Source organism: Chlorocebus sabaeus, unplaced genomic scaffold (genome assembly GCF_047675955.1).
Source record: "Chlorocebus sabaeus isolate Y175 unplaced genomic scaffold, mChlSab1.0.hap1 unalloc_scaffold_114, whole genome shotgun sequence".
Classification (NCBI taxonomy): Eukaryota; Metazoa; Chordata; class Mammalia; order Primates; family Cercopithecidae; genus Chlorocebus; species Chlorocebus sabaeus.
This window is the reverse complement of record NW_027326902.1, coordinates 17,594-34,521: the sequence shown is the minus strand read 5'-3', so window position 1 is coordinate 34,521 and position 16,928 is coordinate 17,594. Positions and strand designations below refer to the sequence as shown.

The 16,928-nt window shown below is 40.4% G+C and overlaps 1 pseudogene; it reads right to left on the bottom strand.

Annotated features, from left to right (window-relative positions):
• The window catches only part of LOC140710977 (uncharacterized), a 29,510-nt pseudogene extending 14,707 nt beyond the window's left edge, over positions 1-14,803 (bottom strand).
• Positions 14,804-16,928: the final 2,125 nt, after the last annotated feature.

Sequence of the window (16,928 nt, the reverse complement as noted above, 5' to 3'; positions counted from 1 at the left end):
CAAAATTGACCACGTAATTGGAAGTAAAGCACTCCTCAGCAAATGTACAAGAACAGAAATTATAACAAACTGTCTCTCAGACCACAGTGCAATCAAACTAGAACTCAGGACTAAGAAACTCAATCAAAACCGCTCAACTACATGGAAACTGAACAACCTGCTCCTGAATGACTACTGGGTACATAACGAAATGAAGGCAGAAATAAAGATGTTCTTTGAAACCAATGAGAACAAAGATACAACATACCAGAATCTCTGGGACACATTTAAAGCAGTGTGTAGAGGGAAATTTATAGCACTAAATGCCCACAAGAGAAAGCAGGAAAGATCTAAAATTGACACTCTAACATCGCAATTAAAAGAATTAGAGAAGCAAGAGCAAACACATTCGAAAGCTAGCAGAAGGCAAGAAATAACTAAGATCAGAGCAGAACTGAAGGAGATAGAGACACAAAAAACCCTCCAAAAAATCAATGAATCCAGGAGTTGGTTTTTTGAAAAGATCAACAAAATTGACAGACCGCTAGCAAGACTAATAAAGAAGAAAAGAGAGAAGAATCAAATCGACGCAATTAAAAATGATAAAGGGGATATCACCACCGACCCCACAGAAATACAAACTACCATCAGAGAATACTATAAACACCTCTACGCAAATAAACTGGAAAATCTAGAAGAAATGGATAATTTCCCGGACACTTACACTCTTCCAAGACTAAACCAGGAAGAAGTTGAATCCCTGAATAGACCAATAGCAGGCTCTGAAATTGAGGCAATAATTAATAGCCTACCAACCAAAAAAAGTCCAGGACCAGATGGATTCACAGCTGAATTCTACCAGAGGTACAAGGAGGAGTTGGTACCATTCCTTCTGAAACTATTCCAATCAATAGAAAAAGAGGGAATCCTCCCTAACTCTTTTTATGAGGCCAACATCATCCTGATACCAAAGCCTGGCAGAGACACAACAAAAAAAGAGAATTTTAGACCAATATCCCTGATGAACATCGATGCAAAAATCCTCAATAAAATACTGGCAAACCGGATTCAGCAACACATCAAAAAGCTTATCCACCATGATCAAGTGGGCTTCATCCCTGGGATGCAAGGCTGGTTCAACATTCGCAAATCAATAAACATAATCCAGCATATAAACAGAACCAAAGACAAGAACCACATGATTATCTCAATAGATGCAGAAAAGGCTTTTGACAAAATTCAACAGCCCTTCATGCTAAAAACGCTCAATAAATTCGGTATTGATGGAATGTACCTCAAAATAATAAGAGCTATTTATGACAAACCCACAGCAAATATCATACTGAATGGGCAAAAACTGGAAAAATTCCCTTTGAAAACTGGCACAAGACAGGGATGCCCTCTCTCACCACTCCTATTCAACATAGTGTTGGAAGTTCTGACTAGGGCAATTAGGCAAGAGAAAGAAATCAAGGGGATTCAGTTAGGAAAAGAAGAAGTCAAATTGTCCCTGTTTGCAGATGACATGATTGTATATTTAGAAAACCCTATTGTCTCAGCCCAAAATCTCCTTAAACTGATAAGCAACTTCAGCAAAGTCTCAGGATACAAAATTAATGTGCAAAAATCACAAGAATTCTTATACACCAGTAACAGACAAACAGAGAGCCAAATCAGGAATGAACTTCCATTCACAATTGCTTCAAAGAGAATAAAATACCTAGGAATCCAACTTACAAGGGATGTAAAGGACCTCTTCAAGGAGAACTACAAACCACTGCTCAGTGAAATAAAAGAGGACACAAACAAATGGAAGAACATACCATGCTCATGGATAGGAAGAATCAATATCGTGAAAATGGCCATACTGCCCAAGGTAATTTATAGATTCAATGCTATCCCCCATCAAGCTACCAATGAGTTTCTTCACAGAATTGGAAAAAAACTGCTTTAAAGTTCATATGGAACCAAAAAAGAGCCCACATCTCCAAGACAATCCTAAGTCAAAAGAACAAAGCTGGAGGCATCACGCTACCTGACTTCAAACTATACTACAAGGCTACAGTAACCAAAACAGCATGGTACTGGTACCAAAACAGAGATATAGACCAATGGAACAGAACAGAGTCCTCAGAAATAATACCACAAATCTGCAGCCATCTGATCTTTGACAAACCTGAGAGAAACAAGAAATGGGGAAAGGATTCCCTATTTAATAAATGGTGCTGGGAAAATTGGCTAGCCATAAGTAGAAAGCTGAAACTGGATCCTTTCCTTACTCCTTATACGAAAATTAATTCAAGATGGATTAGAAACTTAAATGTTAGACCTAATACCATAAAAATCCTAGAGGAAAACCTAGGTAGTACCATTCAGGACATAGGCATGGGCAAAGACTTCATGTCTAAAACACCAAAAGCAACAGTAGCAAAAGCCAAAATTGACAAATGGGATCTCATTAAACTAAAGAGCTTCTGCACAGCAAAAGAAACTACCATCAGAGTGAACAGGCAACCTACAGAATGGGAGAAAATTTTTGCAATCTACTCATCTGACAAAGGGCTAATATCCGGAACCTACAAAGAACTCAAACAAATTTACAAGAAAAAAACAAACAACCCCATCAAAAAGTGGGCAAAGGATATGAACAGACAGTCCTCAAAAGAAGACATTCATACAGCCAACAGACACATGAAAAAATGCTCATCATCACTGGCCATCAGAGAAATGCAAATCAAAACCACAATGAGATACCATCTCACACCAGTTAGAATGGTGATCATTAAAAAGTCAGGAAACAACAGATGCTGGAGAGGATGTGGAGAAATGCAAATCAAAACCACAATGAGATACCATCTCACACCAGTTAGAATGGTGATCATTAAAAAGTCAGGAAACAACAGATGCTGGAGAGGATGTGGAGATATAGGAACACTTTTACACTGTTGGTGGGATTGCAAACTAGTTCAACCATTATGGAAAACAGTATGGCGATTCCTCAAGGATCTAGAACTAGATGTACCATATGACCCAGCCATCCCATTACTGGGTATATACCCAAAGGATTATAAATTATGCTGCTATAAAGACACATGCACACGTATTTTTATTGTGGCACTATTCACAATAGCAAAGACTTGGAATCAACCCAAATGTCCATCAGTGACAGACTGGATTAAGAAAATGTGGCACATATACACCATGGAATACTATGCAGCCATAAAAAAGGATGAGTTTGTGTCCTTTGTAGGGACATGGATGCAGCTGGAAACCATCATTCTTAGCAAACTATCACAAGAAGAGAAAACCAAACACCGCATGTTCTCACTCATAGGTGGGAACTGAACAATGAGATCACTTGGACTTGGGAAGGGGAACATCACACACCGGGGCCTATCATGGGGAGGGGGGAGGGGGGAGGGATTGCATTGGGAGTTATACCTGATGTAAATGACGAGTTGATGGGTGCAGCACACCAACATGGCACAAGTGTACATATGTAGCAAACCTGCACGTTATGCACATGTACCCTACAACTTAAAGTATAATAATAATAAATTAAAAAAATAAAAAATAAAAAAATAAAAAGAACTTGTGAACACAAAGAAGGAAACAGACACTGGGGTCTACTTGAGGGAGAGGAGCAGAAAAGATAACTATTGGGTACTGGGCTTAATACCTGGATGATGAAATAACATGTACAACAAACCCCTGTGAGATGTGTTTACCTATATAACAAACCCTCCCATGTACCCCCAAAGCTAAAATAAAAAGTTAAAACAAACACAGCTTTTTATTTTTTTTCTCTTTAATACCATAAAGGTCATGGGCCATTTGCCACCTGAACAGTCAGTAACACACGATTGGAAAGAAACTGAACACCCAGGGACACCAGAGACCATTCACTGTAGAGGAAGGAGGCAGTCATATCATGTAAGGTGAACTTCCTCCAGTTCCAAAGTGGTTCCCCTCTCCTCTTAAATGTGGGTCCCATGGAATTTAGGAAGTAAAGCAAATGAGAATAGCCCACAGGGGAGCAGTTCAAATGTGTGTAAAAGGATAGAGCAGCCCCACTGAGGAAGGAAGGCTGGACAAGAAATGGATTTGTAGGGAAGACAATGTGCACCCATCAGAGCTCTGATTCCTTCTCTTCCACTACCCTCCCCTGCCCACTAACATCGAAAAAGTATTGATGGCAAGTGTCGGGCCGTAACACATTTCCTTGCTTTACAATCTAGATTTGGGGGGTTAAATTTCAGAGATAAAGAAAACATCCCCCTTTAGTTAACTTTTAATTTCATAATTGTACCTTTTTTAAAAAACAGATTTGTGAACATGTAAAGAAAATAGTATGGGAGTAATTTACAATCAACAAATATGTGTTCACTGGGTAAGTGACACTCACAGGGCATATGGCATATGAACATCCTGAGAGTAGGATCGTGGGGCATCCACTTGTGATTGTCCTTAGAGCTGGTGGGGGCCCAGCCTCCTGCTGTCCGTGTAATGCTGCAAGTACAGTCGGTGTCTCCTTTAACTTCACAGTGATGCCACAAGACAAACAGCATTGTGTTCACTTTCTGTGTAAGAGAACTAAGGGTGGGTGAGAGTATGTGAAGCTGGATCATGGATTTGTTTGGCTCCTTCTAGTTTCAAAACCCGTAAATATTTTCCTGTCTCTAATGCTAATCTTAGCACTGTATTTGGAATAAGCATATAAACATATAACCACAATCCACTCAGGTAATAGGCAATTAAATTATAAATAAATGCTCAACAAGATTATGAGTGACTGAATGAGCTATATATAAGAATAATGACTGGTTGAAGTGTTATTCACAGGATAAAGTAGAAATCTTTTAAATGGCTAACAGTATAAGGAGGGTTAAATCAAGCATCCAGGTGTGGAAATAGCTGATTTACATATATAGTTTATGCCATGTAAAACATTTATAATCTAATAATGAATGAAAAACAGATACAATAATATATAGTACAATCTAAAATTTCTACATTTAGTTAAAAATGCAGTAATATAATTTTCAAAATTAGAGTGATAAAATTATGAGTAATTTTTGTTTCTTTTATAACTCATTTTATATATATATATATATATATATATTTTTTTTTTTTTTTTGAGACGGATCTTGCTCTGTCGCCCAGGCTGGAGTGCACTGGTGCGATCCCGGCTCACTGAAAGCTCCGCCTCCCACGTTCACGCCATTCTCCTGCCTCAGCCTCCCGAGTAGCTGGGTCTACAGGCGCCCCCCACCTCGCCCGGCTAATTTTTTTGTATTTTTAGTAGAGATGGGGTTTCACCATGTTAGCCAGGATGGTCTCGATCTCCTGACCTCATGATCCGCCCATCTCGGCCTCCCAAAGTGCTGGGATTACAGGCGTGAGCCACAGTGCCTGGCCAACTCATTTTATATTTACCAAAGATCCTCCAAAGAGATTATACACTTTTATAATTAGAAAAAAAGTTATCTGTTAAAGAGATCATAAATGACATAATATTTTACAGAAGTTAAAAGCTGAGATTGTGAGGATTTCCAGGGACTTTTGCCAGTAGCCCACCTCACATCATCATTTACATGGAATTGTTGGGACTGAGGTGATCTTATGCCTCTCAATTCCCAGCCACTTTTCTCTCCCTCTGGCTCCCTCCTGTTAAACAGAAAATAATCAGTGAGACAAATAAACACCCTAGTGTTCTAACAAGTTACACATAATTGCTTGCTTACCAATTGTCTACCTCAGAACTTTCTTTTCTTTATAGAGTCAATATAATCATCTATTTTAAATTCGGTTTTTGCCATTTTATAGTCCAAGATGCAGGACTTTACATAGGGCATGAATGGGTTTCCACAGTCTGCATGAGGATGGGAGGAGAACAGGGCAGATGCAGCCCCACTCAGTGAGAGTTCTTGCTGGAGTTACTTGGCTGGACCTCACTCCAGAGAGAGGAAACCTTCTTCTGGACCAGCTACCAAGACAGCCCCCAGTTGGAAAATCTTTTCTTTTTGCTTTTCTTTTTCTTTTCTTTTCTTTCTTTCTTTCTTTCTTTCTTTTTTTTTTTTTTTTTTTGATATGGAGTCTCGCTTTGTTGCCCAGGCTGGAGTGCAGTGGCTCGATCTTGGCTCACTGCAAGCTCTGCCTCCCAGGTTCACGCCATTCTCCTGCCTCAGCCTCCAGAGTAGCTGGGACTACAGGTGCCCACCACCACACATGGCTAATTTTTTATATTTTTAGTAGAGACAGGGTTTCACCATGTTAGCCAGGATGGTCTCAATCTCCTGACCTTGTGATCTGCCTGCCTTGGCCTCCCAAAGTGATGGGATTACAGGCATGAGCCACAGCGCCCGGCTGGAAAATCTTTTCTTCTAAGGTGAGATGCAGCCCCCACTGGAGAGGAAAACATCAGAGAATTTTAAAAAGGAAAAACCAAGGTAAGCTGAGGAGCTTCTTGACAGGAGACACAGCAGAGTCCACCCAGCTGGGGTGAATCTCTGCAGTTCCCCAACAGGACAGTGAGCAGGACTCCCAAGTCACTGGTTCCTGCAGCATGGGAGCAGCATGAGCCATCTGTGGTCACATTGTCTCCTCTGGCAGCAGCCTCCAACCAGAAATCCATCTTGGGGTCTGTCCTCACAGGAACCTGATGCCAGAGCTGTGCGCTGAAATGATTTGGACACAGGTATTTTGTGGAACTGAGCATTTTCCAGGTCTTGCTGAGGTCATTCTGTGTGAACTTGATGGAGCTCTTTCTCATGGGCTTTTTTTCTAAGTGTGGGAGAGCATGGCCTGCATGACTGCTGGCTTCCAGCACGTAGTGTGCAAACCCAAGCCAGGGTGTGTAATTCACTGTAGCCCTTGACAAAATAGCGGGGGTAAAAGTCATTTTTAAATCTTCTGTTTATTACTCTCAGCCAATTAACTTTTATCTATAGTAGAAGATATTTTACCATTTTTTTCAAAATGGAGAAATACCATGCTCTTTAAAAAGTCTTTTAGAGGCACAGACTTCTCAATTTCATTACATTAAAATCACCAAAAGCTAGAAAAAAGTGAAATTTACATATCAAAGAAATTTTCTCTTGGCAAAATACTCTATTTTGTGTTTTTGTGTTTGTGAATTTTCCATGCATGTGTCCAGATGCATAGGGAGTGTATTCATTCAATTAAGTTAAAACATTAGATAACATGGTACATAGAAAAAGTAGTGAGAACACACTTTGCTTCTGTCTCTTTAACTGAGAAAACTGGCTGATGCCTCCTGTGTGAGAGCACTGTGTAGCTGATGCAGATATGGAAACTGAGCTTTTCTTACTTGGTGCCACTGGCCTGGGCACTGGAGGTTGGCTCCAGGAGGGCAGGGTGTCTGTTTTTATTACCACTCAGCAAGTGTCACACAAATACACATGGGTGTGTCTGCCCTCTAGTGGATGCTGGAAAGCACTGTTCTTATTACCACTCAGCAAGGGCCACACAAATACACGTGGGTGTATCTGCCCTCTAGTGGATGCTGGCGGGTACTGTTCTTATTACCACTCAGCAGGCGCCACACAAATACACACGGGTGTGTCTGCCCTCTAGTGGATGCTGGCGGGTACTGTTCTTATTACCACTCAGCAAGCACCACCGTACACGCCAGTGTCTCTGCCCCCTAGTGGATCCTGGCAGGCACTGTTCTTGTTACCACTCAGCCAGCACCACACAAATACACACGGGTGTGTCTGCCCTCTAGTGGATCCTGGCCGGCACTGGGAGCAAATGTGACTATAAACAAAATTAAAGATTTTAAAAATACCCATTATCTCCAGAAGGGATTTAATTCTAACAGGAGGCTTTTTTGTTTTCTTTTTCAAATGGGCTGATGTGTAAAAATAATACAGGACTGGAGATGATGGAAAAAAGCACACTGCGTTTGCCTTTCGGCATCTGTGATGACTGAATCCTTCCTCAGCGCTGCCACAGGGAGCACATTCACATTTGTGTCACACAAATACCAGGGTTAGGTCAAAAAACCAAGTGTTACCTGGAGGAAGCCACAAAGGCTATGAGACTAAGCCTTCACCTAGAAGACACTTGACAGTTCAGAAGCTGAGATCCTGCAACGTGTCTCAGAGAGTTCAGCTGTGACCCTGCACTGTATGGAAGGGTGGGCAGTGGGGCCCAGGCAGGTGAAGAGAATTGTCCACTGTTGAGCATCATCAGCCTAAAACCAACATGCAATGCTGTTGCTGCAAAACCACCGACTGTTGAAGACACAAACCACAGAAACAGAACCCCTTTATGGTCTCACTGTGCACCTGGTGACCTTTCAGAAGATGAAGATTAAACATATTAATCATGAATTCAAAGTATCAGAAGAAATACTAGGAGATATTCTAACCTCTGCTACCATGACTTTTTTTTTTGGCAAGATTCCTGAATTATTGTAAATAAGCTCACATAGGCCAAAGTGCTCCCCTGAAGTCATCCAGAAAGAGGCAAGCTGCTAATCCCCATGTCTGACACATCTGTGTTTTCTTAGGATAATACAAAAATTAAAGATAAGGGAGAGAGAGAGGGACAGAAAGAGACAGAGAGAATTGGAGCTAAGAGAAAACACTTTCATGTTTTGACCCCCAAAATTCCCAGTGAACATTCCCATTGCCAGCGGGTGAAATCCAAGGCCCTGGCTCTGGGATCCTGCTCTTTCCTTTGTTGATTCCTGTTCACATTTGGCATAGAAACAATATGGAACTTGTTACACTTCTCTGGACAAGTCATTATGCTTTTGGCTTATAGGCTCCACTTCCCCAAACACTCCTTTGTCCTAAACTTCAAGTAATTCAGCTTCACCCTTCAGAGAACAGCTCAGCTGTCACTTCTTCTAAGGACCCTCCCTAGCTGCCTCTCCAACAGAAGGGCCCCCACATTGTTCTGTGCACCTCTGTCCCTCGAAGTGCTGCTGTTGTCTGTGGAGGGTGGGACCCCAGGGACTAGAGCCCCTCTCATGCTAGAGACACTCGGCACTCAGTAAGTGTGTGCTGAGCGGATACAAGTGCAGCAAGCTTACACAGTCTTACAATGTGTACTCTCATGTCTGGAATAGAGCCCCATTTTCATTCTTTGTAAAATGAGTAAGTGGGGCTGGGTGACCCATACTCTCTTTTCAACTCAGAAGTCCACTATGAGCCTGACATCAAATAGCTTCCCAGCCAGCACCAGGCCAGGACTCAGGTTATTCAATGTGCCTGTGTCCCCCACAGCATGGGGAAAGCATGGAGAAATGGGATCAGCTCCGCTGCCTGCTGCCCAGTACCAGCCAGCAACTCCAGGCTCACAAAGCCAAGGCACCTGCAGGAGATCTTGGTTATTTAGTAGCTGTGATTGAGCTGGGAGGGGAGTGTGTTCACTTCTAATTTTCCAGTGACTAGCACGAGACAGTTTGAAATGTGATTTTTTCTCTTGGCCCCCCCCCAAAAAAAAGGCTTTTTTACCTTCTCATCCTTGGAGCCATTGGCATTAGCTATGGGCCTGATAGTTTAAGAAAACTTTATTCTCCAAAGTAACATTTTGATAAATAGTGTAATTCTTTATTACAGCAAAACCATTGCTTAAGTGGGCAAAACTCTAGAGGATAGGAAAACACACTCTTGAAAAAAGGTGGTGATGCCCTGAAATTCAGCAAACTGCAGGGGCACGTGTTGTTCTATCCCAGGTCAGAGTGTGTTAGTCATCACTCAATGCCACTCACAGACCACCAACTTCAGAATATCTAGGTGTAAAGGTCTGTACAATAGTCATAATATAATAATGTAAACAATTTTATGTTATTAATAATTATCATTTATATTATACAATTACACAATGTAAACACTATTAAAACATGTTTGTCTTCAAAGAATGGCCTTGGTTTCTGTGGGCAATGTCTCCTCATAGAAAGGTAGTGCATTCCTGCTAAATCACGGACAAAATGGGCCCCCAGGAGATCCAGGCTGCAGCAGCAGCTTCTTATCTATGTCCTTCACTGTGTGATGTTGTTGTTGACTTTGAAAGCTCCTTTTTGTCTAGTTTTATCAACAGAGCTGGTATTTCATGAGGATCTACTACATGCCAGGTTCCAGAAAGCTAAATGCCTTTTGTTTGTTATTATTCACTAAATACAAATAACAACTCTCTTCTCATTATTCACACAACACAATTTAGCGGAGGGAGATTGAGCGACTTTCCCAGGGTCACACAGCTACTAAGAGCAGAGTTGTGTTTAGATTCATGTCTGAATACTGAACACTGAAATGAACCAAAGGAAAAATCATACATTTCAAAAGCCTATTCAAGCCATTTGTTCTTATTTTAAGGAAAATCTTTATGCTAATTTTAAACTCCAAATATTTATGAATGGCAGAGATCTACAGATTTGATTCTGATGTATGAGATGATGTTCCCTGGCTGGTTACTGCTACTTCCCCACAACCCTGAGCATACTGGACAAATGTCTAAGCCTGGTGGTTAGTGGGGACAATGCTGGTGGAGTCATGCAGTGACTCATGAAAGCTTAGGCAGATTTGGTGATATATGACACAGAGATACAAAGAAATGCAGTAGCTGACAGACACAGGATGGCTCTGGGAGATGCAGAAGGAGCATGTCACCCAAAATAGAGCCAAACGGGTATCCTTAAGGAAGGAGCAAAGGGGCTGAAGAAGGGATTTGTCATGAGAGATGGGACAGGGAGTTCTCTAGAGGCAGAGGGAGAGCATGAGAATGTCAGGAAGGGACGAGAGATTCTTGCACATCTGGGAAGCTGACAATCCATCAGCATGGCCACGAGGAAAATAAGGAGAAGCGGAAATAACAGATGAGGCTGGATATAGAAGCAGGGTTCAAGCTGTGTGTATTGTGGCAAAGAGTTGTGATTCTATCCAGAAGGCAATAGGTAGCATTCTAAACAAAGATATTTTAAAACAAGAGTCAGAAAATATTTTCTGTAAAAGGCTAAATGTTAAACACTTTAAGTTTTCCAAGCCATATGGTCTCTCTGTTAATGATTTAGCTCTTCCATTGTACCATGAAAACAGCCAGAGATGTCATATAACACATGTATGTGGCTGTGTCCCAGTACAACTTTACTTACAAATGCAGACTGCGTCAGACATGGCCCATGCATAGTAGTTTGCCACATGCTGTCTTAGAAAGCTCAAGTTTGTGATATGAAGGAGAATGCCTACGAGAGCTCTTGTTTTAAATGGTAGAGTGAACATACACTGCAATTCTATCCTGCCTGACCCAAGCTCTTGATAGTGAAAGGTAGAAAAGATAGATAGTAAATAGATAGATGATAGGCAGGTAGATAGATGATAGATAAAGAAAATACATAGCTGTTCCAGAAAACAGAAAGGGATAACTTCATGAACCAAAAAGAAAGTAATATACTTTAGAAAGGAATCAGGCTGGAAAACCTACAGTTGCAAAGCGAATAAAATTTCCAATTGCCTCTTTGAGTCCCTTCCTGGAAGTAGTCACAGCTGACTTCCTTCTTTGTTTTCTGTTTGTTTGTTGTTTGCTTTTTTGTGGGGTTTTTGTTGTTGTTGTTTGCTTTTTAAAAAAAAATCCCTTTCCCTGCTTTTTTGTCACAGCAGCCTTTGTCACTTCAAACACTGCAAGTGTTCTTTAAAAAAAATTATATCAACCTTTCAATTAAAATGCAACATGTCTGCAACCTGGTATCTAGAGAGGTGAGATGGACAAAGGAGCCCTTGTTACTGCATGTTTTCTTGCCCCAGCCTTCCCCTTGCACATAGCAACAGACAATGCACAAAGCCACTTCCTTATGGACTGAAATTCTGATCCTTTTATGACTGGCCTTTCCAACTTTCACTTTCCCCTCTCCCATGCTGTGAACGATTGTATTGGACACTTTTGCTTTAATCTCAGTGACAGGGGAACACAGGTAGCTCTAATATAACTGTGACCCAGATGCTTCTGTTTCTAGAATGTATTTATTTTGTAGCAAACATTTACATCCATCATTTTTCACTGTCTTTTGAAAATAATTAGGCAATATCTCATCTGAGGTAGAATGTTTCTAGTGGTTGTGTTCTGAGGGAAAAAAACTAATCTGTTCTCTATCCACTGCATTCCAGGAACAGTAAGAGGACCTTTTGCTTGAATAATTTTTATCCACACTACAGAGTAGGTAATGAGCAGATTATATAAAAACAATTCTGCTTCACTTCAGTAACAGCCTCCTCAACTCGTTTTTTCTCAACAAACTTATTTTTCCAGCAGAAGAATCCCAGGCTTCTTAGAGAATCCAGTGACTTTTTGCACCTTAAATCGGTGAAATCATCAATTTTCTTCTGCCGTATCCATAGTTCAAACAAAGATGAGGCACAGCCAGACTCATTCCTGAAGGAACCCAAGAAATTCCTCCTTTCTCTCTCTGGAATGAAATGAATTCTCTAGACCGTCAGTTCTAACCTTCAAAAACCAAACCTATTTGTGAGATCTCCTTCAAATACTACTGTAGACCCCAGTGTTTATTCATCAAATTTTTTGAATATTTGTTTTATTTGGAATCAATTTATCTGTAAGTTTAGTGTTTGTATTAATATAAGGGAGAAATGTTTAAATCTGTCTATGTCATATGTGCCTCTGGCTTATTGCCCAATTAATTTTAGCCTCAGGCTAAACTTTGGTTTGTGTCTTAATTTTTGTCAGAACAAATATAAGTGATCTCAAAACATCTGCTTTTATTGTAGGGACTCATGCTGCCATCTCCATTCCTCTCTCTTTTCTTGCAATCTGGGTGGAAATTCTTTAATATGAACATTTCAACCACCTTCACTCTCCCATGTCCGCTATCAGCACATTCAAACTTATCCAGCCAAGGCTGTCATCTTAGATCAGGGATTTTTTAGGAATCTATTTTGCTGTGATATGGCTGGCACCTCTTTGACTCATTTTATCACCCCAGGGTTCTTTTCATTTTAGGAGCCCAAGAGGGCAGAAAAAGAAGTAGGCGAGCAATTAAACCCTCTGAGTCAGGAGCGTCTCCCCTTGTGTTAAGCAATGTTGTAGAATATCGTATTTAGTAAGCTCCTAGCAGATGAGCCACGTGACTGCTGAGCACACATACCTGCTTGCTGCTGTGAGCTCAGACACCATCATCATTAGTCTTTTCCACCTCTGGAGGGAATTACAAGGGCCACTTAATAACCTGTAAATCATAGAGAGTTAAAGGTGTTTCCCCAAAATGCTGATGACAGAATGAAAGGTGAGGAGTGTTAGCCACAGGTCAAAAGTGCAGGAAAGTCTCTCAATGTGGGTTGTTGAAGAAATGTAGGTCTTTTTTCTTTTGGAAGTCTCAGGAGAATGGGGTCAAGGACTCTGCCGATTCTAGGATGAAAAATTGGGATATTAGACACCCTCAGATATTTATCCCAAGTCTTCATTTAGGGCTTTTAATTAGTTTGTTCAACCATCACAATCTCAAATGCTAAGCAGGGCATTTGAATCTCTCCACAGTCCAAATCAGCACCGTCTTTTAAAGTTGAGTTTTTCATTATTCTCACCTGATATACCTTATTTATCCCACACCCACCCAATGACATTGTGCTCACTGTTATCTTGAGACAACACTTGAATTTTACTCAACCTGGAGTGCTCTCCACATGTCTTGTCCAGATCCAGTTTGGACTCATTCTTCAGCCCTGCATCAGTCAATGGGAGCTAGGTTAAACTGTGGTGACAGACAACCTCCAAATTTCAGTGGCTCAAAAATCTTCTTCCTCATTTATATACATCTCATCATGGGTCAGGTGAGAGGTAGCTCTGTGCTGTATCATCCTAACAGGAATCCAGACGGAAGGAGGGACCATCAATAAGATCCCCATTGCTATAGAAAAGAGAAAAAACATGTGGAATAGAACTCTGTTTCTTGGAAATTTCTCCTGAAAAAGCCACATGTTATTTTCTTCTCACCTCCATTGGCAAAGAAAAAAAAAAAACAGTCATGTGGCCATGTGAAAATTTAAGTAGGTGGGATAGAACAGTCAGAATGCATTCATAAAAAGTGAACTGAAAATATTTGGAGAACAGCACCAATGATTATCGTGAATGCCAACATGCATCCCAAACAACCCAGTGCTGTCACTCTCCAAACCTTTTATGTCTTGCAAACTATTAGAACTTATCTGAAGCCATGCCACTCAGAGGGACTACAAAATACATAATGACATTTCCTTTAGGATGTCCTTAGAGAATTCAAGGAAACGAAGTTAAATAATTTAAAATTGCATTTGGGTACAGCTATTTACCACTAGAGGGTAAGACTAGAGATAGATCGTAAACATAATAACAGGGATTATGCTCAGACTCAGGGTCAGAAGTATGGTTTGAGGTGGGGTCATGGTCAGGGTCAAGATCAAAGTCAGGGTCAAAGTAAGGATCAGAATTAGGGACCAGGGTAGGGATCAGGGTTTAGGTTCAGGGTCAAAGTCTTGGGACAGGGTTTGGGTTAGGATTAGAACCAGAGCTTTGTTCTCCTCGGGACCCACCTGAGAGTGGGTCACCATGGCTTTGGAGCACCTAGTAGTGTGTCCACCTTGAAGACCAGAGTTTCGTTGTCCTTAAGACTGACCTAGGGAGATGTGGCTGCAGGCCATTGAGGAAGGTGAGGCAAAAGCTTCCTGTCTGCTCTCCATGTGCTGAGGAGGGAGCTCTGCTATGGGCTTTACTTTCACATGTTACATTCTACAAGTCTTGTTTTACAAAAACCTCCCTACCTTGAGGCTTTGGCTGCTCGTCGCTGTTCATCATCACAGCGTGCCATAGCATATGGTAAGATTTGGGTTTGTTTCTGGGGAGAGATCTTGATACAGAGAAAGGAGCAATGCTTAGAGCCACCATCAGGACAGTTGGGATGAAAGCTGGGGATGGGCAGAGGCTGGAGGAAACATGTGCACCCTGCTGTAAACACTTTTATTCATGTTTTAATTACTAATTTTTCTTACAGTGTTAAAGTGGTAAAAAATAGTATTGAAAAATTGAAAAGTAGCCATATTAAAACTTGCAACATTATTTAAGTTTAAATATATTATTTGTACCTCATCAAAATTTTTTATTTTGTTGAGAAAGTCTAAGGTTAATTGGCAGCATATTTGTAATAGTAGGTAGAATAATGTCTGTTTTATAAACATTGACATCCTACATTACATGTGTGAACCCTGAAAATCTGAGACAGCTCTCGGATTTTTTAGAAAGTGTATTTTGCCAAGCTTGAGGATGCATGCCTGTGATGCATCCTCAGGAGGTCCTGACAACACGGGCCCAAGGTGGCAGGGGCTCAGCTTGGTTGTATACATTTTAGGGAGACATGAGACATCAATCAATATGTGTAAGATGTACATTGATTCAGTCCAGAAAATTGGGAAGGCCAGACAGGGGGCTTCCAGGTCAAAGGTAGGTAAGAGACAAATGGTTTCATCCTTTTGCGTTGCTGATTACTCTCTTCAAATGAGGCAATCAGATATGCATTTCTCTCGGTGAGCAGATGGGGGAGTTTGCATAGAATGAGAGGCAGATTTGCCCTCAGCAATTCCCAGCCTGACTTTTCCCTTTAGTTTAGTGATTTTGGGTCCCCAAGATTGATTTTCCTTTCACAAGGTCTAACATGTTTTCCTATGAGCATTAGTTATTCATTGTGTATTTTATTACACAAATAAGGCACAGATTTTTAAAAAATCATCAACTTTGTGGCTAGCTATATAGACATAATTACACAGAAGCTCAATTAAATTTGCAAACATTCCAGAGTTTGGGTTTCCAGTAATTTTTTGTGATTCTTTAAAAGGTAAAAGTATTTTTTTCCCGTAAAACATAGCAACATCTAAAATCAACTGTAGAATGTCCTGCTATTTTTGTTTCTCTAGTTTCCTCATTTTCTGCAAAGCCTCACTGAGGAAATTGACTTTAAATATCCTTTTACACTCTTCTGTTTTAGAAAGCATTGTGGTAAAACATTGAATCATCATGGTCATAAGTTCTTTCCACATACTTTCTTTCTTTGAATATTTTTTCCCAGTGGCTAATATTTGATTCTGTTGTATTATGGCTAAAAGGTAGGCATGGGCATGAAATAAAGACAAGAAGTCTTTGGAATAACTGATCCCATCACAATGAATCAATTTTCCATTGGAACATATTTTTACAAAGTCACTGTTTTGAAAATATTTAGCCATGAATTGAAACAGAGTCTGTAAGGTTATTTTTTTTTTTTCCTGGTCTAAGGCAAATAGCGTTTTAGAGAATGAACCCAGGACACAACCACAGCACAAGAAAAAAATATGATAAAGTTTACACATATGTGTGACTACTCTAACAGAAAACATGTAAAGAGCATTTGTTTTGATTTATTAATCAATCTGCACTGTTTAATTTTTTGTGTCATAAATGCTCTTATTTAAAAAAAAACAGGACTAGTTAACAGTGTCAATTACTAGTAATTCGTGGTACAAATAATTAAACAAGGAAGTGTTCAAAAAAATAACTGTTTTCAATAAAGTTTTATTTTACATCTTTTTTTTACTTACTCAGAAATTGCCCCCCCCAAAAATGCATAGATTTCCCATGTAGCTGCAACCTAGTTTCATCTCTTATTAACATCTTCTATCAGTGTGTCTCACGTGGCTTATTAATATCTTACATAATTTGTCATAGTTAATGAACCAATACTGATAGACTATTATTAACTAAAGTTCATATTTCATTTGGATGCCCTTGGTTCTGTCTTACTCTGACCCAGGATCCCATCCAGGATCCCGCATGACATGTAGTCATCACGTCCCTGTGGGCTCTTCCTGGCTGTGACAGTGTGTCAGGCTTTCCATGTCATGATGACCTTGATAGTACTGAGGAGGATTGGTCAAGAATTTTGCAGAATGTCCCCCATTGTCACT